General features: G+C 40.5%; 1 pseudogene; it reads left to right on the top strand.

Annotated features, from left to right (window-relative positions):
- The first annotated feature begins 10,135 nt into the window (after positions 1–10,135).
- On the top strand, positions 10,136–10,259 carry LOC129689883 (small nucleolar RNA SNORA17; annotated as a pseudogene).
- The last annotated feature ends 5,157 nt before the right edge of the window (positions 10,260–15,416 follow it).

The following is a 15,416-nucleotide window of genomic DNA, read 5'->3' as shown; positions in this document are numbered from 1 at the left end:
AAGAAGAAGAAGAAGAAGAAGAAGAAGAAGAAGAAGAAGAAGAAGAAAAGAAACCACAAAAAGACAACCATGAAAGCCAATCACATACCAGACCATAAGAAAATAGTAATATATTTTTTAATGAAGAAATTCTATTCAGGCAGCATTTTTATCATATTTATGATAAAGGTTATTATCATAATTTTGTTATTAAAAAAAAAACAATGGCATTTATAATAAAATTTAAATAAAAGTCTCCCATGATTTGGAAATTTTAGCTTTAAAATTTCAAAGCAGTTCTTGAAGCAAATTCAAAGTATAATTACAGAACAAATGAAATCAAATAATAATTATCAAATCATACCTAGGACCTGAGGATATAACAATAGCATTCAGAGAAAATGAAAGGAATGTATACAGTAACCAGCAAGGGTGAATCTTTAAAACCTAAGGAAGCAGCTACCTTTTCAAGTCAGAAAAAGAACAACAAAAATAGTGAATGGGGAAAAAACTCAGAAGAAAAAACTGATATGAATTCAATTTTTTTTTAAAGTAGAATGCATTTTAAAGCCCAGATGTTTTCATTCAGAACATAATCTCTGGCAAGAGATTATATCCAAAGACCTTTTACATCTGAGTGATCAGGCTGGAATATAGATATGCCCTTAATCCCAGCAGACAGAGGCAAACAGATCTCTGAGTTTAAGGCCAGTCTGGTATAGAGCAAGTTTCAGGTAAAGAAAAGCTTAGGTCTAGACATGGTGGTACACACCTTTAATCCCAAACAATGAGGTTAGTTTGTAGAAGGAAGCACCCATGTTTGAAAGTAATGTCTAGTTGAGTGACAGACAAAGTAACACATCAGGGAAAGATTTGACAGAATAGAATATGCCCAACTCTAATGAGAAGAGAGAGAAAAGGGAAGCTACTTAAAGGACTAGCACAGAGAATGAGAGGGCAGACTGTTTTATACAGAGGGGTTAAAGAGGGAACACACTAAACCCAGGTAAAGAGAGAACAAGCCAGAGAGTCTCAAGGAGCCAGAAAATTAGAACAGGTAGCTAGAGTTAGTTTGAGGCCAAGCAGAGCAATTCATTCAGAGGAAGCCAGATTGAATCAGTCAGGTATGAGAGGAGTTTGAATAAAAACAACCGAGTTGAACCAGCCAGCAAGAAGGATGAGCTTATTTAGCTGTATGACTCAGAGACTGAAAACATTCTAGACCTAGATTAGATTGTATGAAGGCTAGAATCTTCCAGGCCAAGGCCTAGGTTAATCTAATAAATAAAAGATACTTTTACACAAATGTTTGGTCTTTAGAGGACCAGAAAGAAAGTAGTAAAGTTGATCTGCCATTAGTCTAATTTAATAAAATTAGAAATTCAGTTATATAAACTGAAATGCAATAGAGACGACTATTGCACACAGAACCACAAGATGATTTTGCAAACCCAGGCAACTAAATTTGAAAACAGTGATGAAATATATAATTTTCCAATAAAGCTAATTTTATTGAAATATAACTCAACCAAAATTGGTCTAAATAGATCTGTTGTTACCACAAACTTATTTAAAACATCACAAGAGCCTGTTTCTTCTTCTAAATACTATTTCAAAACAGTTTCACATGGGACTTTATCAGAATCTAAAATAAACAAGCAATCCAAGAATTTCCATTTTGGAACCAGTTCCTTAAAAAAAGACAGAAGATAAATGGAAAGAGGGAAGAAGTTTCATGCCCTGTCTTATAGCAGACTATTTCCAAGGACCTGGCCTTTTATGCCTACCTTCAGTCCCTGGGGACGCCATCAAAACTGGTGGTAGACCTTCTGAGTCCCCCATTCCTTTATATCAGTCCCCAATACTTTGCAACACCTTCTACCTGGAACCTCCAGTGGCTACACCTTGTAGGAACTCAAAAGTACTCCCTACCAGACACCACAGCCACCACAGATTTCTAAGACCCAGGGAAGGCAACAGAAACCAAGGAATAGAACACCCACTCAACAAAGATATAACCAGGTACTAGCACCTAGAATTACAATCATCCTAAACCCAGGTGCCTAGATGCCAGCATACAAATATAATCAATGATGGTCAGAGCAATATGTCTCCACTAGATTCTCAGCAACCCTAGTACAGTAGGCCCTGAGTATTCTAACATAGCTGAAACATGGACAAGGACTTCAAAATAGGCTTTGAGGTCCTTATATAGGAAATTAATAAATTCCTTAAAGGAATCTATGAGAATACAGTGGAATGAAATGAAGAAAATAGTTTAAGACTTGTAGGTTAAAATAAAAATAATTTGAAAAAAAAAACAAACAGGGAAAACTGAAGATGAAAAATACAGGAACATGAACAGGAAACACAGAGGCAAGCCTCATCAACAGCATATAAGAGATGGAAGAGATAATATCAGACATGGAAGACAAGATGGAAGAAATAGATCCATCATTCAAACAAAAATGTGAAATCTAAAGAAACCCAGGCACAAAACATCCAGGAGATCTGGGACATTATGAAAAGACCAATCTACAAATAATGGGAATAGAGGAAGGAGAAGAAATCCAGGTCAAGGGCACAAAAAATATTTTCAACAAAATCATAGAAGAAAATTTTCCTAACCTAAAGAAAGAGGTGCTTAACAAGGTAAAAGAAGCATACAGAATACCAAATAGACTGGATAGGAAAAGAAATTTTCTGTGACCCATAATAATCAAAACATTAAATGTATACAACAAAGAAAGAATATTGAAAGCTGTAATGAAAAAAGGTCAAGTAAATATAAAGGCAAACCCATTAGAATAACACTTGACTTTTCAATGAAGACTTTAAAAGCCAGAAGAAAAAGGACAAATGTTCTACAAACTCTGAGACCATATGTGCCAGCCCACACACTACTATACACTACTATACTATAAAGCATAATAGATGATGAAAGAAAAATGTTCCACAGGAAAGCCAAATTTTAAAGGTATCTGTGTACAAATCTAGCTCTGCAAAAAGCACTAGAAGGAAAAATTTAATTGGAAGAGGTTAACTACACCCAAGAAAAAACAAGGAATAAATAATTCCAGATCAGAAAATTAAAGAGGTTGGGGAAGGACACACCACCACAACAAAATAATGGATATAACCAAACATGGCTTATTGATAACTCTCTAAATCAGTGGTTTCAATCTCCACACCCTCCAAAAAAGATACAGACTAACAGATTGGATTGAAAACAGAAATCATCCTTCTTCAGCATTCAAAAAACTTTCCTTAATATCAAGGATAGATATCATTGTAAGGTAAAAGGATGGAAAAAGATATTCCAAGCAAACAGACCTAAGAAGCAAGCCAGTGTACTCATTTTAATACTTGACAAAGTAACTTCAAATGAAAACTAATCAGAAGAGATATGGAAAAATCCACATATTTATCAAAGGAAAAAATCTACCAAAAGAAAGCACAATTCTAAACATCTACGCACCAAACACAAGGGCACCCAACTTTGTCAAGGAAACATTACTACGGCTTACATCATATATTGAGCCGCACGTAGGAATAGTGGGAGATGTCACTACCCACTCTCACCAACAGACAGGTTATCCGGATTAAAAGTAAATAGAAAAATGCTAGAGCTAGTTGACATTATAAACCAAATGGACCTAACAGTTATTTATAGAACATTTCATCCAAACACGAAAGAATACACCTTCTTCTCAAAGCCTCTTGGAACTTTCTCCAAAATTGACCACAAGACTGAACAGATACAAGGGAATTGAAACAACTCCTTGCATCCTATCTGACCACCACACATTAAATCTAGACATCAACAACAGAAACAACAGAAAATTTACAAACTCATGGAAACCGAACAACTCTCTACTGATAGAAAAAAAAAAGTCAAGACAGAAATTAGAAAAGATTTTTTTAAACTTTCTAGAATTGAATAAAAATAAAAACACACCATACTTAAGCCTATGGGACAAAATTAAGGTAGTTCTAAGAAGCAAGTTCATAACACTTAGTGCCTATATATGTATTTTTTAAAAGCTGAAGTGGTCTGAGTGACTTAACAGCATACCTGAAAACTCTAGAACAGTAAGAAGAAACAACACCCAAACAGAGTAGATGACAATAAATAATCAAAATCAGGGATGAGATCAATAAAATATAAACAAACAAACAAAAACAAAGAATCAATGAAATAGAATTGGTTCTTTGGGAAAAAAAATCAATAAAGTTGACAAACTCTTATCCAAATTAACTAAAAGACAAAAAAAAATTTTTTTTAGCAGAATTAGAGATGAAAGAGGGGACATAACAACAGACACCACAGAAATCCAGAGAAGTAAAACTTGTACTCCACCAAATTGGAAAACCTAAAATAAATAAATTTCTTGAGACATACCACTTACCAAAGTTAAGTCAAGGTCAGATCAGCAATTTAAACAAACCAACAGCCCCTAGTGAAATGGAAGCATTCATGAAAAGTCACCCAAACTGACATATCCATGGCCTGTGGGAGTGCCCCAGGGGCTTTACAGTCTGCAAAGAAAATAAATGACCAGGATGATCTAAGAATGAAACTCACATCAGCCGGATTCAGGTAAGCAGTGGTGGGCCAAGACTTCTTGGAGTCTAATCTCAGCTCCTTTATTTTTTGCCATATTTAAACACACAAAATTTGGAGGGGGTGGGGTGCTTTCCTGGTAACAATTAACTCAGCCTTACGAGTACAACAAAGCTTAAGAAATGCTTACATCGAAGCTCTTTGCAAAGTACATATGGCTTCATTCATAAAATGAGTTCTTGTTGACTTAGAAACAATGTTGAAGATAAGAGTCTACTGAATGGCCAAAGTTATTCTCACATAATGCCTGTGAGTATTGGGATTGGCCTGGCCCTAAGGTAACATGGAAGTCACTGAGGTGGCTGTAAAGCACAAATGACATCTCTTATAAGGATGAATTTTATGGCTTGGAAGTAATGCTCAAGGATTTAGGGAGCAAAGGTCTAGGATTAGCAAACATAATATTGTGGGTGATAATGGACAGAGCCTGGCTCAACATGTGAGCAAAGGATTTCCAGGTTGTATGTTTTTCCCCAGCATTCTGGGAGAATGGCCAAATATCTTCTCCCTCTGGAGAAATCAGCTGTATGTTATAGGCTTAGATTTTTCACCAAGGTTACTTTATTTAGGGTTCCTAAATGCTTCTACCACTCTTCCACTCACTGACCAGAGGTAGGGGAGGGTAAGGAGGGTTGTAGATCTTTTTAGAAGTAGTTCTTTCAGATGAGTTCACTCTCTTTTGTCCAGATACCAGCAGTCCAGTCCAAAGGCCAACACCAAGCAACAACATGAATCAAAATGATTCAGAAGATCAGGATAAGTCAGTAAAAAGCCACAAGACTCAGTTGGATTGCCTGGAGAAGTTCTCTGGAAAGTTTCTCTCTGCTAAGTCAAGTGTCAAAGCATGAAGATGAACATAGCATGTGGATCCAAAAAACTATGTTTCACTGTCCCTGGGCTTCTATATGTCTCCTCTCCTCAGAGTCCACCCAGGAATGTTCTCAGTTGGCCAAAGTCATGCCCCTTGCATGAGAGAGCTCACAGAAAAACATCACATGCCCTCTCACAAGAGAGCTTCTAGCCAAGCATCACAGGACTCAACTGAGTCTTCAGAAAAAACCCAGAAGCTTCCATTTCAGTGTGTTTAACTTCTCCTGGCTTCTCCAGTGCTTATCTGTGTGCACACGGACCTTTTTGCCCTCTACAGGGACCAGATGGATTCAGTGCAGAATTCTATCAGACTTTCAAAGAAGAATGAACACTCCTCAAATTATTCCACAAAATAAAAATATCTTACACTGCCTAATTCATTTGACAAGGTCACCCTGATACCTTACCTAAACAAATCCCCAACAAAGGAAGAAATTTACAAAACAATTTTTCTTACATAGATTAAAAAAAAAAATCTCAATGGAATACTTGCAAATCAAATATAAGAACACATCAAGAAGATCATCTACCATGATCCGGAAGCTTCATTCCAGAGATGCAAGGATGGCTTAACATATGTAAATCAATAAATGTAATCCACCATATAAACAAGCTGAAAGAGAAAAACACATGATTATCTCATTAGATCCAGAAAAAGCCTTTAACCAAAATCAATGTTCCTTCATCATAAAAAGTCCTGGAGAGATTAGGGATACAAGAGACACACCTCAACATAGTAAAGGTGATTTACAGCAGGCCCATAGCCAACGACAACCTAAAAGGAAAGAAACTCAAAGCATTACTATTAAAATCAGAAACAAGGTAGGTTGTTTACCCTTTCTATACCTATTAAATATAGTACTTAAAGTACTATATTTGCTACAGCAATAAGACAACTGAAGGATATCAAGAGGATACAAACAGAAAAGGAAGAAGTCAAAGTATCTATATATAGATGATACGATAGTATACATAAATGACCCTAAAAACTCCATCAGAAAACTTCCATAGCTTCCTCAAAATCCAGATATACCACTCTTGGGCATATAACCTAAAGGATACTTCATTTTACTACAGAGACACTTGCTCATCCATGTCTTTTGCTGCTCTAGTCATAATAGCTAGAAATTGGAAACAGCCTAGATGTCCATAAATGGATGAATGGATTTTTTAAATGTGGTATATTTACATAAAGGAATATTACTCAGGTATTTAAAAAAAAACAAAATCATAAAATTTACAGGTAAATGGATAGATTTAGAAAAATATTCAGTGAGATATTGAAAACACAAAAAGACAAATATGCTATGTATTCACTTTGGATGTTAGCTGTTAAGTCTTCAATAAGCAGCCTATAATCTGTATAACCACAGAGGTTAGGTATAGAGTAAGGGACTAGGTATTAGGAAAGAATCTCACAAGGAAGAGGAAACAGAATATATACTTATGAAGGGAGAAGGTGGGGAGACTGGGATGAAAGGATTAAATGAAGGGGGAAGGGAGAAAGGGTAAAGGAGAGATTATAGGGAAGGGCAGCTAAAATTAAAGGACATCTGAGGAATCATTATGGAAACCTATTACAGTAGAAGAAATATATAAATATAAGAAAGAAGTCTAAATGAAGTCACCAAATAACAAGGAAGCAAAGCTCCACCTAGACATCTCTCACCACCAAATGAAAACCTCCAGTGCCAAGAATGGGTTACACCTAATTGAGTTGTTGGCCAATGAGGCCCTACAGAAACCACCAAACAACCCAGACTATTGCCAAGGCTATTGGTTGCTCTCCACAAACTGGCAGTAAGGCTCCGTTGCTGAAGACAACACCTCCACAACTCATTTAACATGGAGAAGTCAAGCTGGTGCCCATGTAGGGCCTTCATCCCTGTTTTCATGGCACTGAAAGTTAAGCTGTATGCTACCAAAGGAGAACTGAGCCAGGTACAAACCCTTTGATCGACAAGAATGACCTGCCTGTAATATATGCTGGTGCTAATGGCACAAAGCTTGTGAGCATAACCAACCAATATCTGATCTGGGTGAAGTCCCACTCCATGAGATAGAACCTACACTCAGTGCTGCTTTGATGGTCAAGAACATGAACCTATACCAATCAGGGATCTTGGGGAAAACCAAACTCTATTGTTCTTCTAAAGAAGCACAGCATTAAAATGACTCCTAATGGCATTCTGCTATACCCATAGACCAGTGCCTTCCTTATCCATCATCAGAGAAACTTCCTCCAGCAACAGATGGAAACAAATGCAGATACACACAGCCAGATAATACCCCGAGAGTGAGAGACATCTCTTTCCAGATGACAAGTTTCCCCTCTGGCTGGTGCCAGGCTTAGGTGCTTTTCCTGTCCCTGTATGACATTCCTGGGGCACCTCAGTTTCTTTAAGTACCTTGTTAAACAGTGTGATAGCCAAAGGCAGATATCTCTTAAGGATATCTCTCACCTTGAGGCTATGGCAGGTTGAATTCAAGTTCCTTGACTTATGAATGTTCCCTAAACTCAGCCCTAAGGCGGTCCAGCCACAGCTCTCTAAACTAGTAAAAAGTCTTTTCCTCTGTTGGCCCATCCCATCAGATAAGGGGCAGGAAGATCCATGGGGGGGGGGGGGCGGTGGTGAGAGGGGTTGTGAGAGCTGTGGGCTGGTCTTTTGGGACCATCTGTCTGTCAAGGCTACCTGGCTTGGGCTTCTGCCAGCCTCCTGCTCTACTGGAGAGCTGTGCCTTGGGAGCTCTGCTTGCCTGGGCTCTAGTCTCATCAGAGTACCATCAACCTCATGTCTCTGCATTCTTCACACATAGTGTAAGTTTTTTAAATTCCTCCCCTCATTATTTGGAATAGTCTCTTTCCTCCTTACCCTGACACCTCTCATTTACCAGGCCACACAACAGCAACTTCTAGCCTGTTATCTTCCTGACTGTATTAGCCAGGGTCATCTAGAGGAGCAGAACCAACCGAACACCCATACAGTAAAAGAGGATTTTAAAAATTGGCTTACATGTCATTAGCCCAGCAATAGCTGCCTTCACAATGGTGAGGCTGAAAACTTTGCAGTTCATCAGTCTTTGAGGCTGAGTGCCTCAGCAGTTCCAGTTCGGGGCTGATGGGTTCCTGATGAAGCTGCATTCTAATATTAGCAAATGATGGTGGCGGGGGCTGCAGTGGCAGATGCAAGATGCCAACCTTGTGAATGAACTAATGGGTACTGGCAAAAGAGTGGTGCTGCCTCTGTCTTGAGTTTCCATTTATCTAGGCTGCCTACATTAAGGATAGCTCTTCCTGCTTCAATTAAACTGAATAAGACAATCTCTCACAGGGGTGCCAGATAGTCTGAGGTCTGGAGGCTTGTCAGCCAATTCCTGGTCTAGTCAACTTGACAAGTGACATTACCCATCATAATGGACATCGATCATTTTTTTAAAGAAGTATGCTCTGAGTTATCTGTCTCACATTTCAAACATCTCAGGGTGTTTGGATTTGGTAATTGAGGGGTTATGATCTTTTGGAGGCTTCATCTTGTCCTTGTCTTGCTTTTGCATTTCTGTGTTGCAATCTGTGCATGTGTTGGTTTGAATCACTCTTCTGGTTCTATTTTGGGATTTTCTTGGTGTGCAGCCTACTTTGAGAGTTCAGTCCCCAGTACTTCTCAGAAGGGAGAAAACAAAACTTCTCTAACAGCAATACCACACCAAACAAGACATAAAAACTTTCTTAAAATTGAGCAAAGCTCTCTAGCATACCAGCAATGATCACAGAACAGCAAACAACAAGAGCTACGCGGAGTTGTATGAACATAAAAAGCAGAAGTACTGTGGAGTTTAAAAAATTATTTAGAGTATCGATTAGTGCAGCTGTCAGTCTTCATCAGAGAACTGTCTTTGTTCAGTGCATGGCAGTTAATATAGAAATTCACAACTGGTCAAAGCGCAGAGAGTAAGCGTCTGTAGAATGCTCAGCCGATTATAGGACATCTACATCACAGCTCCCCACAAGGCTGAGGGAGCACTGCAGAAGAGGGCTCATAAAGATTATGACAGCCAGAGGTCAAGGAGAAATGGGGCAAAACAGTATCTTCAGGACCTGACAAGACCATTGCACTCAGGAACTCACAGTGACTGGAATTGCCTCTACAAGACCAGCACAACATCAAGCCAGACAGCATCCCCACATGGACAGGGAGGGGCACAGCAGTCCCCATCCCTGGCTATTGACAACTGGTGGCTGCTAGTGGAAGGAGAATCAGTTCTCTTTAGGAATGTGGCCCCTGGTAGGTTGCCACGAGGCCAGTAGATATAGCCTCATGTCCGTGTGTATCTGGGAAGCATCATCTGTTCTCAGAGGGTTATACTATCAAATAGAGGAGATGAAGGTGGGAGTGGGGATCTGGTAGGGGTTGAAAGAGAGAGTGGTGGTGAATATGCCTGAAATACATGTGTGCATGTATAAACTTCTCAAAGAGTAAATAAAAATATTAGATGTTAGGATTATAGTAAGGAGGAAAATATAACGAAATAAAGAAAGAGGAAAGTCAAAAAGAAAACCAAATAAACCATAAAGTAACCATGTTAATTTAAGGGGGGGAGGGAGAAGGAGAATAGAGAATATCATGACAAGGGAGAGACTAACTCAAGGGATTAAGAACCATCTGCGCCCCTAGAGGTGTTGCAGGTGTGGCTGCTATGCGTGCATCGGCAGGTGACAGGGATGGAGGCTGTGTCTACACTCAGTGTTCTGACTTGTGACCATCTGGCTGATTAGTAGCCTAACAGTCCCTGAAAAAGGAGCCTGAGCTGACCACCAGTCCCAGTGCCACGCAGCCCTGGATAAGCCCCTGGGGCGGGAAGTGAGCTGGAGACTAGGAGAACGCTGCCTGAAAAGGCAGGTCCAGGGAGCAAGATGACCACTAGATAGCACCGTAGGGCCCAGACAGGGAGCTAGACAGACCACCAGTCCAGCACCGTGCATGCCTGGGGGCGGGGCATATTATGCCCGAGATGTTGACAGCCTGAGACTCCTCCCCTAAAGAGACCTTGTACCAAGAGTAGCTAACCCCTGCTCCTTGTGCTGGACATAATAAATAAAATGCTCTCTGAGTACTGGGTTATGGAGTAGGTGCTCTCCAGTAGGGTGAGTGCAGCCCGCCCGGTGCCAGCTGTTCTGTATGTGTGTCTTCATTCCCATGTGACCCCTGTCAGGTTTCCAGGACCTGCAGGGCTTGGTCAAGCCAGTCAGCATTCCAGTGAGGTGATAGAGGGACAGAGGAGGCTTCACCCTTACTGAGGAGATCTTGGCAGATGGCTATGGTGGGTGGAGGCTCTGTTGTCTTTAAGGGTGTAGCCATTGGTAAATTGACCATGCTTCCATGGACTGGTCCCGCACTGATACATATCTGGACAGCACTCGTTGGACTCAGAGGCCTATACAAGTTAATTCTTTGCTTTTAATTAATTTACTTTTTATTTTATGATTTTATTATTTTATGTGTATGAGTATTTTGCCTGAATGTCTGTCTGTCTGTGTACCTAGTGCATACAGGGCCCACTGAGGTCTGAAGAGGACATTGGATTCCCCTGGAACTACAGTTAGAAACAGTTGTGAGCGGCCATTTGGGTGCTGGCAATTAAAACCTGGGTCCTCTGGAAGAGAAGCAAGTGCTCTTAACCGCTGAGTCACCTCTCCATCCCCCTACTAATTTACTTCAATAAGTTTATTAGTAGTTAAATTATTAACTTATTTAAATTTGGTCAGCCCAAGAGGAGTTGGAGCAGGAGAGAGGGCAGTGGATATCATCTAAAAATATTGTATTCGGGCATGAAATTTCCAAGAATAAAAAAGATGTGGTCTATGTGCACGCACTGAAATATATGTACTTATAGAAAAAGGATGACATCTTACCATTTGCAACCAAACAGATGGGATGGAAGAGCACAACATTAAATGAAACAATCTAGACACAGAGAGACACATATTCCATCTGTGACAGCAAAGACAATTGAATATAGATAGATTAGTCATAACTAGAGGCCAAGAATGAGGGAAAACTGTTTTTCTGTAGTTTCTGCATGTGCTGAAACACTGTGCTGATCCCCCTTAATGTGCATAATCCATCCACATTAACCGTTACAGAACCTTTAAAGTTAGTTCTGAAGACAGTGGGAAGGTATCTGACAGTGTCGGGAAGGCCATTCTAGTAGTTTAAAAAGCACTCTACGTGTCTTAGAGACTCTCAGAGTTGTTAGTCCCTGAGCTGGGAGACAGCAAAGGCTTCAACGTGAGAACAGATTTGAAAAGCCAACACAGCTCTCGAGAAGCAGGCTGGCCGGGCTCTTGTTCTTATAGCTGGGAAACGTGCCATGTAGCTATGTGGCTTCTGGTGGCATTTACTGTGAGCTGGGTAAGAAAAAACTCAAGTGAATGGGGAAAAGAGGAGAGGGGAGGTCAGAGTGGTTCCCAGAGTCAAGCCTGCCAGGTTGAATTATCTCACTAGGAAAGGGTCTGCTGAAGGGATCCCCTGTTGCTGCTTTTCTGGGAATGCCCGGCGAGTGTCACTTTATTACATCAGCACACTTCTGGCCAGTATGTTCCGGGAATCCAGTGCTCCCTTCACGCTAGCCTTGGGGTCCTCATACAGATGTTTTTACAGGGCCTCTGCAGATGTTTCTCTTCAACAGAGACGCAAAGTTGTCATAGCCTTTCTCTTAGCCTGGGCTGTTGGGTTTAGCGGATTTCCAGCCATCTCCTGAGAAGTATGCCCACGCATGAAGACTGCTCTTTTCCATCCTGTAACCAGGATGTCACAGGCAGCGTAGCTTTCAGAGCTTCCTGAAGAGTTTTATTTAGCCTTTCCCCACTTGCTTTAATGCTTTGACAATCCCTCTTTGGCGAAAACTTAAAAGAGACCTCTGAGGAGGCACCATTGAGAGCCTCTGGTATGCCAGACCCTGGTCCCGATTTGCTCAACTGAGATGTGGGTTTCCACAGAGCAGAAACATGGCCATTAGAAGCAAAACCATCCCTGGTGACTACAGAAAAACAGCTTAGATAAAGAGTCTGGAAAGAACTAAAGACTTTTAACTTTTCCTTATTCAACCCAACCACACCACCTCCCCACCCTGCTGTCCCCATCCTGGCTGACCTATTTGCATGCATACCCCACCTCATTAGGAGCCCTTTTAACTTCCCAAAGTTCTTGCTGTGACCTTGCTTCAGTAGTTGGAAATCCAGTCAGATCAGAGAGCAAGGGTTTGAGGGGGGTTTGTCTTCATGCCAGCAATCATGTTCCTCTTTTTTTTTCTTTTCTTTTATGAGCATTAAACATTGTGTTAGTGTTAATATTTAGGCAGCCTACTTCTGGGTTGCCTAGCAACCTATGATGTCATCATGTGTGCCCCTCCGCCCCACCCCTCCCTCCAGGTAGTCACACCTGGCAGGCATGGTTCAGTTGCTCCATAAAAGGACCAACCTGCCACTTTCTCTCTCTCTTGTGCTCTCTTCCTCTCTCCTGCCCTCTCCCCTTTCTCTATTGCCTCCCCACCCCTATCACGTCTCACTCTCTCCTCTCTCTCTTCATCCCCACCCAATAAACCTCTCTCCTATAATATCTGTTGTGCATCATCATTTCAGTTAGTGTTATGAACAATCATTTTGTTTCTTCTCTGTGCTACCATATTCCGTTATTGGAGCTATAGACTGTCCACGCTGTGCTAGAATTCCAAATCCCATAGATCTAAGGAATTAAAACTTGCAGATTTTCTATATGGTACATTCTCAAGATGGAGAGAGCCGCTGCAATTGTTATCTTCCTCCCATCCCATTTCATAGCCAGGCAGGTTCACCTCAGCTTTGCTGTCCCCCTATTGGCCAAGTCCTGGCTAGGAGGTTCCTTACCAATGAGGCAAACGGATATCCACATGTTCCCTGTTTCCTGTCTGTGCTACAGGTGCAGATGGTTGACAGAACCCAGATTCCACTGAAGTGCACTGCAGCCCCTGAAGCAAAATTATTCTCTTCAGTTTCGAGTGTTGACTGTTGACACAACTTAGTAGTGAGAGGGCCTGATTAAATATTTGTTTTCTTGCTACACAGAACAAGCCTGAGTTTTCCCTTCCTCAGAAAAAGGAACTTCAGTTGCAGGGAAAACCACAGAAACCAGCTAGACCAGGACAATTGGCCTAAGGAGATAAGGCTGCTTAGCTACTGGTCTGAAAAGCCCCCCTAAGCCTTGACCAGAGTCACATGGCCTTCACGGAAATGGGCCAAGCTCTGACTGAAGTCATGTAGCCTCTATGGCCAGCAGCCAATTCCAATCCAGGTTATGTGGCCACAGCAGGAATTCCCTTCTCTGGCTTGAAAAAGGGCCTTCAACTTCCCTGGGGCCACTGTCAGGTTGTGAAGGTGGTAGCCCCAGCATGCTGGACTTCTGCAGAATAAATGCCTTTTGTTGTTTGCATAATACTTGAGTCTCGGCTTTCAGTGTCTTCTGGACCCTAACAGTAGGATGCCCAAACAAGGTAGTAAACAACAATGACCCTTAAGAACTAGGAAGGAAACAAGCTTGACATCAGATTCTAAAGACAAAAAAATGATTGCCAGGAGGCTTAACTGCAATCATAGAACAAATCTAGAGATACCTATCAGAATACAAAAGTAGCTAGTAGGCAAACAGAAGATATTTACAATGTCTGGCATCCAGTCAAAAACTACCAGGCAGACACAAGGAATAATGATGTTGTGCTGTTTCCAGGAAAGAGAATACAGCTGGAGATGGTTATATTAAGTGAATTAAGCCAACTTCAGAAAGAAAAATACTATATTTTCCCTCGCTTTTGGTTCTTAGATTTCACATAGATACAGAGTCATGCATGTATGTGACATGAAAGTGGAAGGAAAACCATCTAAGGAACAAATGGGCAGACAGGAGAGGAGGATCAGACAGGAAGGGGTCAGAGAACACACTCATATTAAAATATCCTTATGTAACATAACACCACAGACAATGAATACACACTATGGAAGTTTTTATCACACACATCAAGAAGCAAAAAACAAAACAAAAAACATTCCATAATGAGGAGGAAAATCAGTTTAAACTGACTAGAAAAAAAAATAAACTTAATAAAATCTAGAGACAAGACGATATTTTAAAGTCACTAAAATTATGTTTTAAATATTCAAAAAGCTGAAGGAAAGATGAAATCTTCAGTAGTCCAAGTGAAAGTACTCAGTATAGGACTAATGGCATATTTAACATTATGGAGGGCGAAGGGACTAGAGACACACATACTGCAAAATACCCAACATGAAACAGAAAAAAATGATCATTGAAAACAGAAACAATCATTGAGTATTGGGATAGCCTGAAGTCAGCGTTCATGTAATTATTCCACAAGAAGGAAAGAAAACAAGAACATCTTTGAGGAAATGTCTTAGCTACTTTTCTATTGCTGTAATAAGACGCCATGATCAAGGCAGCTTATAAAGAAAACTGTTTAGTCTGGGCTCACTGTTTCAGAGGATTAGATCCATGATGGAAGAGTAAAGGCATCACAGCAAGAAGAGCTGAGATCTCATATTTTGACCCACAAATAGGGAAACCTCAAGGCCCACTCCTGTCGCAGGATATTTGATCCCATGGTGAACCCCAAGATTATGAACTGTAAAAATCTGTTTCTTATTTGGTGTGGCTCAGCCCTAAAACACACCTATAATCTAAGACCTTTCTGTTTACTTTTGGCTCAGCCCTAGCACACACCTTTAATCCAAGAGGTTTCCATATGCAGGATTGAAAAAAGTTAACCCTAGGTCAAGGGCAAATGACCAGCTGACACAGAGAGAGAGTAAACAGAAAGGAAGGACTTTGAGAGAAGAATATTTAAGACAGGAAGAAGAAGAAGAAGAAGAAGAAGAAGAAGAAGAAGAAGAAGAAGA

The sequence above is a fragment of the Psammomys obesus genome, unplaced genomic scaffold (assembly GCF_907164565.1).
Source record: "Psammomys obesus unplaced genomic scaffold, mPsaObe1.curated_primary_1811, whole genome shotgun sequence".
In the NCBI taxonomy this organism is placed as follows: domain Eukaryota; kingdom Metazoa; phylum Chordata; class Mammalia; order Rodentia; family Muridae; genus Psammomys; species Psammomys obesus.
This window is presented reverse-complemented; position numbering and strand designations above follow the sequence as displayed.